This window comes from Lissotriton vulgaris, chromosome 7 (genome assembly GCF_964263255.1).
Source record: "Lissotriton vulgaris chromosome 7, aLisVul1.2, whole genome shotgun sequence".
In the NCBI taxonomy this organism is placed as follows: domain Eukaryota; kingdom Metazoa; phylum Chordata; class Amphibia; order Caudata; family Salamandridae; genus Lissotriton; species Lissotriton vulgaris.
The window spans coordinates 434099808-434110248 of record NC_141695.1 but is presented as its reverse complement, the minus strand read 5'-3'; positions in this window follow the sequence as shown (position 1 = coordinate 434110248).

The following is a 10441-nucleotide window of genomic DNA, read 5'->3' as shown; positions in this document are numbered from 1 at the left end:
CCTCTGCCTTGCACCCTTCTCCCCTCTGCCTTGCACCCTTCTCCCCTCTGCCTTGCACCCTTCTCCCCTCCGCCTTGCACCCTTCTCCCCTCCACCTTGCACCCTTCTCCCCTCTGCCTTGCACCCTTCTCCCCTCCGCCCTGCACCCTTCTCCCCTCTACCTTGCACCCTTCTCCCCTCTACCTTGCACCCTTCTCCCCTCTACCTTGCACCCTTCTCCCCCTCCGCCTTGCACCCTTCTCTACCTTCCACCCTTCTCCTCTCTTCCTTGCACCCTTCTCCTCTTTGCCTTGCACCCTTCTCCTCTTTGCCTTGCACCCTTCTCTTCTCTGCCTTGCACACTTCTCCCCTCTGCATTGCACCCTTCTCCCCTCTGCCTTTCACCCTTCTCCCCTCTACCTTTCACCCTTATCCCATCTGCCATGCACCCTTTTCCCCCTCTGCCTTGCACCCTTCTCTACCTTGCACCCTTCTCCTCTCTCCCTTGCACCCTTCTCCCCTCTGCCTTGCACCCTTCTACCCTCTGCCTTGCACCCTTCTCTACCTTGCACCCTTCTCCTCTCCCCCTTGCACCCTTCTCCCCTCTGCCTTGCACCCTTCTCCCCTCTGCCTTGCGCACTTCTCCCCTCTGCATTGCACCCTTCTCCCCTCTGCCTTTCACCCTTCTCCCCTCTGCCTTTCACCCTTATCCCATCTGCCATGCACCCTTTTCCCCCTCTGCCTTGCACCCTTCTCTACCTTGCACCCTTCTCCCCTCTGCCTTGCACCCTTCTCCCCTCTGCCTTGCACCCTTCTCCCCTCTGCCTTGCACCCTTCTCCCCTCTGCCTTGCACCCTTCTCCCCTTCACCTTGCACCCTTCTCCCCTCCGCCTTGCACCCTTCTCCCCTCCGCCTTGCACCCTTCTCCTATCTGCCTTGCACCCTTCTCCCCTCCGCCTTGCACCCTTCTCCTCTCTACCTTGCACCCTTCTCTACCTTGCACCCTTCTCCTCTCTTCCTTGCACCCTTCTCCTCTTTGCCTTGCACCCTTCTCCTCTTTGCCTTGCACCCTTCTCTTCTCTGCCTTGCACCCTTCTCCTCTTTGCCTTGCACCCTTCTCCTCTTTGCCTTGCACCCTTCTCTGCCTTGCACCCTTCTCCTCTTTGCCTTGCACCCTTCTCCTATCTGCCTTGCACCCTTCTCCCCTCCGCCTTGCACCCTTCTCCCCTCCGCCTTGCACCCTTCTCCTCTCTACCTAGCACCCTTCTCCCCCTCCGCCTTGCACCCTTCTCTACCTTGCACCCTTCTCCTCTCTTCCTTGCACCCTTCTCTTCTTTGCCTTGCACCCTTCTCCTCTTTGCCTTGCACCCTTCTCTTCTCTGCCTTGCACCCTTCTCCTCTCTGCCTTGCACCCTTCTCCCCTCTGCCTTGCACCCTTCTCCCCTCTGCCTTGCACCCTTCTCCCCTCTGCCTTGCACCCTTCTCCCCTCTGCCTTGCACCCTTCTCTACCATGCATCCTTCTCCCCCTCTGCCATGCGCCCTTCTCCCCCTCTGCCTTGCACCCTTCTCAGCCCCCCATTTCCCTCTCCCTGCGGACGCCCATGGTGTGTACTAACAAGCGTGCTTACCTGAGGGCACCATTTTGCTGCCTCGTCCCTTCTCATGGGAGCTTTGCCCTGGAGAATACTCTGTCTGGGGGCCCCCACTCCCACCCTTGTCAGGGTCCCGAGCACTGCTCTGTGCTGTCTCTTGCTCTTGCTCTCTGAGGCCCCCACCCCATCCTTGTCCCTGTCTCTTCTCTTCTCTTGTGGGGTGGGCCCCCCACCCTCTCTTCTCTTCTATTGTGGGGTGGGCCCCCCACCCCATCCTTGTCCCTGTCTCTTCTGTTCTCTTGTGGGTGGGCCCCCCACCCCATCCTTGTCCCTGTCTCTTCTCGGATGGGGGCCTGTCCCTGTCTCTTCTCTTCTCTTCTCTTGTGGGGTGGGGCCCCCACCCCATCCTTGTCCCTGTCTCTTCTCTTCTCTTGTGGGTGGGCCCCCACCCCATCCTTGTCCCCGTCTCTTCTCGGATGGGGGCCTGTCCCTGTCTCTTCTCTTCTCTTCTCTTGTGGGGTGGGGCCCCCACCCCATCCTTGTCCCTGTATCTTCTCTTCTCTTGTGGGGTGGTCCCCCCACCCCATCCTTGTCCCTGTCTCTTCTCGGATGGGGGCCTGTCCCTGTCTCTTCTCTTCTCTTGTGGGGTGGGCCCCCCACCCCATCCTTGTCCCTGTATCTTCTCTTCTCTTGTGGGGTGGGCCCCCCACCCCATCCTTGTCCCTGTCTCTTCTCGGATGGGGGCCTGTCCCTGTCTCTTCTCTTCTCTTGTGGGGTGGGCCCCCCACCCCATCCTTGTCCCTGTCTCTTCTCTTCTCTTGTGGGGTGGGGCCCCCTTGTCCCTGTCTCTTCTCTTCTCCTGTGGGGTGGGCCCCCCACCCCATCCTTGTCCCTGTCTCTTCTCTTCTCTTGTGGGGTGGGGCCCCCTTGTCCCTGTCTCTTCTCTTCTCCTGTGGGGTGGGCCCCCCACCCCATCCTTGTCCCTGTCTCTTCTCTTTTCTTGTGGGGTGCGCTTTGTTTAGAGTGGGGGCCGGGCTCTGTGCTGCTCTCTTCTCCTGTGGGGTGGGCCCCCCACCCCATCCTTGTCCCTGTCTCTTCTCTTTTCTTGTGGGGTGGGCTTTGTTTATCGAGAGGAGAGAGTGGGGGCCGGGCTCTGTGCTGCCTCAGAGGAGCAGTGGAGACTGCTGTCTCTGGTGCCCCCATCCTCTTTCCGTGACTGCCTCTGGCTCTGACTGAAGTGAAACAATGTATATTGATACTTTGTTTCTCTTCAGTCAGAGGGAGGGGGCGAAGGGCTCCGAGCAGGCTGCACCTGCTTCAGACGCAGAGGGAGAGAGGCTTGCTTCAGCGCAGACCTCTCTCACAGCTCTCAGAAGAGCTGAGGGGGCCGAGGCCCCCTGGGGGCCCCTTTATTAACTGTAGAGAGTGAGGCCCCCCCGCAGTGCGGGGCCTGCGGGGGCGTTTGTTACGCCCCTGGTTCAAACCTCCCGCCGGAAGTCAGCTGCGCGCCGTCGCGGGCATTCATGACGTACTCTCGTTGTCAAACTCTCGTCGTGCAAGATGGCAAGCCGCGATGACGTAATTGCGTTCGAAAAACTCTCGCCCGATCACGCAGCAAGATCAAAAATGGCGCAGCACACGCAATTTATTTATTTATTTATTTATTTATTTATACGATTTGTAAAGCGCATACGTTTGCCCTTGGGCGTCTTGTAGTTTTTCAAGTGCGACCAAGCAAAATAATTCGTAGCTTGCGAATTTGCGGATTATTGGGTAAATTCGCGCGATTTACGGATCGCGAAATCGTCAAAAATCCGCAAATTCGCCCGCGAAACGGATTTTTCGCCCATGCTTATTAAAAATGCAGTACAAAATTATTCAGCTATTGAGAGAAGCAAATGCTTTCAATTGGCCATTACACATTTCAAGTACTATTTATGGGATATGAAATTCACATGACTTACTATAAACCTCTAACTAAGAGAGCAGATCAATCTACTCCCAAGAATTTCAAAAATAAATTAATTTATTTTATTTATTTATGTGGCTTATAGAGCGCCCGAATCACCCACGCTACACTGACTACTGAGAGTGTGAGAGAGAGGAGGAAGAGTGAACTGAAAAACATGAAAAGAAGAAAGAAACTGTGACAAGAAGAAATGGCCAAAAGAATGAAAAGATGAATGTAAGGGTGAAAGGATTTTTGGATGAAATGTAAAACAATATTGCATGGGTGGGTGGAAGAAAGAATGGCGGCAAGGATAACACGCTTGATTAATATGTGGATGGATAAATGGATGTTTGGATAAATGGGTGAATTGATAAAATGTGAGTGAAATAATGTATGGATAAAATAGAAGGGATTCTGAATGCGAAAAGGATAGATGAATGGCTGAAAGTGTGAGTGTAAGGTTAGAATAATGGATAAAAGAGTAATGATGAATGGTGGATGGACATAATGGTGAAGGAAGGACGGATGGAAGCATGAAGAGATGGATAGAAGCATGGAAGGCATAAAGGATGTAGAGATAGATGAATGTAAGTTGGGATGAAGGGACCTCATTTAGAGTTGGCAGTGCTTTCTCACTTCGGTCACCCAATGGTATTTGAGGTATGGGTCAAAGTGGGGGGCATTTTAATTTTCTGGCTACTCTCTTGTTGTTTTATAAACAGATATGCTAATATACCAATATGCCCAGTCATGCAATGGCTCTCTGCATACCAAATAGTGCTATCAGGCTTAAAGTCAGTTCTCCATGGTTTAGATCTCCCTTCACCAACTGGTTCATGTGTCTAACCCACACCCTTTACCAGTACATCATACACCTTTTCTAGCGTAGTGTTCATTGGAGCGATGTGTGATCAGCTCATCCCCTGCTTCTAAATAGCCATCTTAGACTGGTAAATTACAATGTAAAAAGGGAAGGAAGTGGTGCAAAGCATTAAGTAGGGATCATGTGGCCTGGCAGCAATTTTGAGCTGTTGGGCCCTTGTAAAAAACATAATGAAATATTAAGTTTAGAAAAGAAGACTTTGGGGAGAAAGTAAGGAAGCAAATGCACTCCTATGAGGTGTTTAAACCAAATTAAATGCAGAGTCCCATCAAGAATGTGATGTGGGGATACAACCCATCTACTCAAAACACAGTGAGGCGGAAATACTCCTGGGCTAGACAAATACAAGAATAGACAGGGAAACAATTGAATCAGGAGCACACAACTGAGCTAGGCAACAAAGCAATTAAATCATGAGCAAGAGGCTGTCCCAAAGCCCAATCTATGCATATTTGAAACAAAGATGTCTGTAGTTGAGCCTACAAGGAGGCAGTGTAAGACTTTCAGAACTTGGTGGAGCACAAGTCTTGCAGTAAATCAGTGCAATGCAGGGGGAGCCCCCATTGATGAGTGTGTTAATGCTTCTGGAAGCACCAAATGAGCAGCACCAATCTAAAATGAACTGAAACACATTGCAGGACACAACTATGGAGGAAAGACTTGATCCAGAGACAAAAACTAAATATAGAGCCTCCATCAAAGCCTATAAAGCTGCATTAAAGGCAACAAAAAAAGCCTTCTACGCAGAGAAAATCATTGCATCCCCCAACTCATCGAAAAAGATCTTCAGAATTGTCAAAACTCTGTTGAAACCCCCTGACCCCGCCTTGCCCCAAAAGCATCAGGGTCCCGCTGTGAATAACTTGCACTCTTCTTTCACACTAAAATTCAAAATATTCTTCTGGGCCTCCCACCCATCACCACCCCGAATCACTCCAGTTACCCAAACCTCTCTCCCAGGGTTCCTCCCCCGAACTCTCTTCTTTCATCCCGCTCACCAAGGAATTGCTACCCCTCTCCTCAACTCAATTAAAAGTGGCTCCCCCCTTGACCCTGTTCCAATTAACACCTTGAAACAAGCCCTGCCTATTGTGGCGTCTCCAGTCATCAACCTGATCAACATCTCGATTGAAACAGGCACAGTCCCATGGGACTGGAAAATGGCCATGGTCAAACCACTGTTAAAAAAACCCAACCTTGACCCTGGAGACCTATCCAATTACCGCCCCATCTCCCTTCTCCCGGGCATTAGTAAACTGGCAGAAAAATTTATAAACCATCAACTGTCCTCATTCCTGGAAGCCTCCAATTTACTCCATCCCTCTCAAACAGGCTTCCGTCCGGGTCAAGGCACGGAGACGGCACTTCTTAAGGTGATGGAAGAGTCTATGAGGATCCTGGACACAGGTGGCAATGTGGCCATCATCCTCCTAGACCTTAGTGCCGCCTTTGATACGGTAAGCCACCGTATCCTTTTAGCCCGCCTAAAAGAAATTGGAGTCTCGGGAAAAGCTCTTTCTTGGCTTGAATCCTTTCTTTGCGAGAGGTATTTTAAAGTATTTGAAGGAGACTGCCACTCCTCGCCGCTACGCTTGCAGTGTGGGGTCCCACAGGGCTCCTCCCTTAGCCCCACACTTTTTAATGTGTATATGTCCCCCTTAGCTGAGATAGTGGCCCCCTACGGAATTTAACTAATCAGCTATGCTGATGACACTCAGCTCGTGGTCTCTCTGAACCAGGCTGATCTGTCCCGCACGAGCCTTAGTGACTGTCTTTAGGAGGTATCAAAGTGGATGGGCCAGTCTCAGCTCAAACTCAATAACCAGAAGACTGAACTGATGTTATTGGGCAGAAAGGCATCATTTAATTCCCCAACGCTGTGGCCCCCTTCTATGGGTGCTAGTCCAACTCCAAAAAGCGTGATCAAGAGCTTAGACTTCTGGTTAGATGATGACCTCTCATTCAAAATTACAAGCCAGAAAAAATGCGGCCACCTGCTTTGGCTTGCTAAAATCCATACGTAAAATCCTCCCTCAACTTCCTGATAGAGCCAAAAAAATCCTGGTCCAAGCCATGATTTTGTTGAGGCTCGACTACGGTAACGCGCTCTACCTGGGAGCTCCGGTTTCTGTGATCCAGAAACTACAGGTGGTCCAGAATTCAGCAGCCAGATTGCTGACGAGCACTAACCACCGCTCCTCAGCCAAGCCAGCGCTAAGATCACTCCACTGGTTACCGATTAAAGAACGGGTACATTTCAAAGCCCTCTGTATTGCCCATAAAATCCTGCAAGTCAAAGGCCCCCCTATTCTTACCAATCTGATCAAACCTCACAAAACTACCAGAAACCTCCGCTCCAACGATCTTAACCTGGCACAAGTCAACAGAATCAACAAGGCTCGTACGGGTGGCCGCCTCTTCTCCTATAACACTTCAAAGTTGTGGAACTCTATGCCCCCCCCCCCCCCCCCCCCCCCCACTTCGTCAGGAGCCCAATCATTTTTCATTTCGTAAGAAAATAAAAACTTGGCTCTTCCCTGGAAACTAACGAATACTTGACCCCGGTTCACCTCAGACCCTTTTTTGTCGCAGCTTCAAGCGCTGGGATGACTCCGGGTAGCCATGCGCTATAAAAGAGTAATTTTCATTACATTTCATTGTAATGCAACTTCTTCATGTTGCTAGCTGTACCCAGCGCATCAAGTATAATGGGGTGACCCAGTGACCCTCAGAATCTGGGCGTCTAGAGTATATGCTAATGTTGATTCTGTCGGGTAGAGAAATTATTTTAATGTGTCATAAATATTTTGGCATGAGAAAGGAGAACACACCTAATTTGAATTCATCAAAAGTTAGTATATTAACAGCTTGATCACTTTTCTTTTTTATAATTTTTCTGGTTATAACATAGTAAGGTTGTCCCAAGCAAAGAAAGATTTTTGAAAAACGATGCAAGGCTAACTAATAGGTGATGAGGTGAGCTAGAGGTGGAAAGGTGCTTTACGTGAATAAGCTATGTACAGTGCTGTACAAAAGGTATCCAAAATGTTCAATTCAGTGGACATCCATCCCTAAACACATGAATCTGCAATCCATATACTGCTAGATCTGCCTTTCAAGGAGAGTGGAGAAGGTAGGGGATGGATTGTACAGGTACTTCGATGTTTCAACCCGGAGAAGTGTGTGATTGAAGAGGGAGTCACGGTGGGTCTTCCTCAGGACACGGGGGACAGCTGGTGCAGATGAAATAATTCATCCATGAGTAAGGTGTTTTACACATGATGCAGGTAGGAAAAACCGATGGTCAGTGGGACCTACCAGTGAGGCTGGTAATGATAGCCAGTAGAATTCTTCAGGGTATAATCCACCAAAGGTTGGATTCTGTAGGGAGTAATGGAGACCAAGGATAAGAATAGGCGCAGCTAGACAGGTGTCTCATTGGGCTTGCCAGAAAAATGATTGAAAAGTTACCTTGGCAGTGAGGGTAATGGATCACACCAGAGGACAGTTATTCCACGAGTCAAAAAGCTGTCTGATGGGGAAAAGCTCCAGGGACCGCGTTCAGCCACGGGAGATGCACGTTTATATTGACACCGGCATGCAGGAAATGGCAACGGTAGATCAAAGGCTAAGAGAATAGTAGCCGTGCGAAATAGCTCAAGACAGTAAAAACCCTAGCGTTGAATCAACAAGAGTGACGTGGACTGAATCTTTACAATGCCAGGCCATGCGCTAATTAAAACCACAAGCTTGCAGAGGGAAGTGAACCCACAGGCATGTGAAATCGACCCTTGTCGAAGGAACAATGCAGTTCGTAGCGGGTAATAATTAAATCACAACAACCCGCGTACAAACGAGGAGGGGCAATGAAGTGCCCATGTGAGACGATGAAAGCACAGAAGTGAATATTCCGGTAAAAAGTGCATAGCAGGTTGCTGGTGCGTCTTACCTCAGTCGAGCCAGCTTTGAAAGTGAACAGCCGGCACCCGAGGGAAAGGAGGGTATTTATATTAATAACACCTGATGACGTGTGAGTCATCCGTGGCCTGCCTTCAATTAGCAGTAACGAGGGGCACCTGTGTGCTGTGGTGTTTTTAAAGGCGAGGTTGGTGAGATGAACTCAAATACTGAGACAGTGATTGAGTTTACAGTCTAACCTGATTAGTCAATAGTGCTGCTGAGGAATCTTTCCTGCCCTCTGAACCCAGCTTAACAGTGCCTTGCCTGTGACTTGGGAGCCCGTGTGCTCAGTCACCACCTGCATCAAGGAAACCACGTCCAGCGACCGGGAGCGGGACTGCGAGGACCAGGAGCGCTTGCGCAACATCATTCCGCGCACCTGGTGCCTCTTCCCGCCCCCTCCTCCCTGTGAGCTCAAAACGACTCGCGGCCACCGCTTCGCGGGAGCCGCTCGCAGTCGGACTGCTGAGGAATCTTTCCTGCCAACAATAGAATTCAGGGGTCCCCCTGCTGGGAGGGGAACACTCTAGTGCACAACAAAAGGACCGTAGTCTTATTCCATTGACAAATTGGTCAAGAGTCTATATGTTTACTTTCATAGGTTTTTATTCACTTGGGAACACAGTGAAAGACAAGTACATTACCTTGATGTTGAAATACACAGGAATACAGGAGAGTGGTTCACTACGGTATACCGTAAACCCACGGATAGAAACTCTACCCTCCATTATAAGAGTTTTCATCGCCCTGGTTTGAAGAATAATCTCCCCTATGCACAATTACTGCGCATCAAACGCATAGTCTCTGAAGAAGATCAATGTAAATCACAAATGAAGTACACCCTTGAACGTTTAAAGGCCAGAGGATACCCTCCACCGATCTTGGATTTAGCAATGTCTAGAAGTGAGAAAATAAGTAGGTCTGCCTTGTTGCAACCAAAGTCCAAAGATCAATCTGACCGGATGGTCGTGGTATCCAAGTATTCTAATACTTCAAACAGATTTCAAGCTATTATACGAAAACATTGGTCTATTCTGACACTAGAACCAGACTTCATGGGTCTTTTTAAACAACCACCCATCTTTGCCTATACAAGAGGGAGAAACCTGAAAGATCTTTTGTGTAAATCCAACCAGGAAGATAGACTCACGGTATACAAGGGATTGAAACCTTGTTATAACTGTTCGAATTGTAACAATTGCATCACCGGTAACATCATATGCCACCCCATGAAAGGACACTCCATCAGACTCAAAGTGACTCAAAGTGAATGCCACCTGCAATTCCAATAATGTCATTTATCTTCTCAAGTGTCCGTGCGGCAAATGCTATGTAGGCCACACTGAGAGAAAAATCCGCACCAGGATTTTAGAACATAAAAGCAACATCCGCACCAACAACATTAAATCAAGTGTGGCTTCTCGCTTTACCGAATTCAGACACACTGTTGCTCAATTAAAATTCCAGGTTTTGGAACAAGTTCAAATCACCCAGAACAACAAGAACAATCTTCTAAAGCGAGAAAATTTCTGGATCCGATACCTTGCCACGATGGTGCCCAACGGGCTGAATGATCGCATCGAATTTTTATGTTATTTATAATTGTTTTACATCTTTGTTACTCTATGAACCTTTGCTTACATTTTTCATCATGTCCTACTGTTTTCTTTTGACTATTCCATCATGGAGGCCGATTTTTTCGTTTCTCCTTCGCACTGCATGGTCCGTTTTTTATTTTTACCACCCGCGCTTCACCACCCCTCTTCCTTGTTTACTACCTAGATATTTAACACACACGCGTATACCGAATGGTTGCACCTCTGTCTCGTCGGCACATCGCGAGGCATTTCTTTCAACTTCACCTAGTAAGTAACATTAGGGAAGTTTGTCTCCCGCTTTATTTTTAATATGCACGAGGTTGTCATTCACGTTGGAAACTGGGTATCTGACTATAGACACGCGCGTCTTAACGTTTCTTTCACTACTGGGTTTGTGCACACCTAGAACTTTCAATTCACTTTGAACGCGGTTCCGTCTACTTCATTTTATCACTTTAGACTACCGTTTTCCAGCGG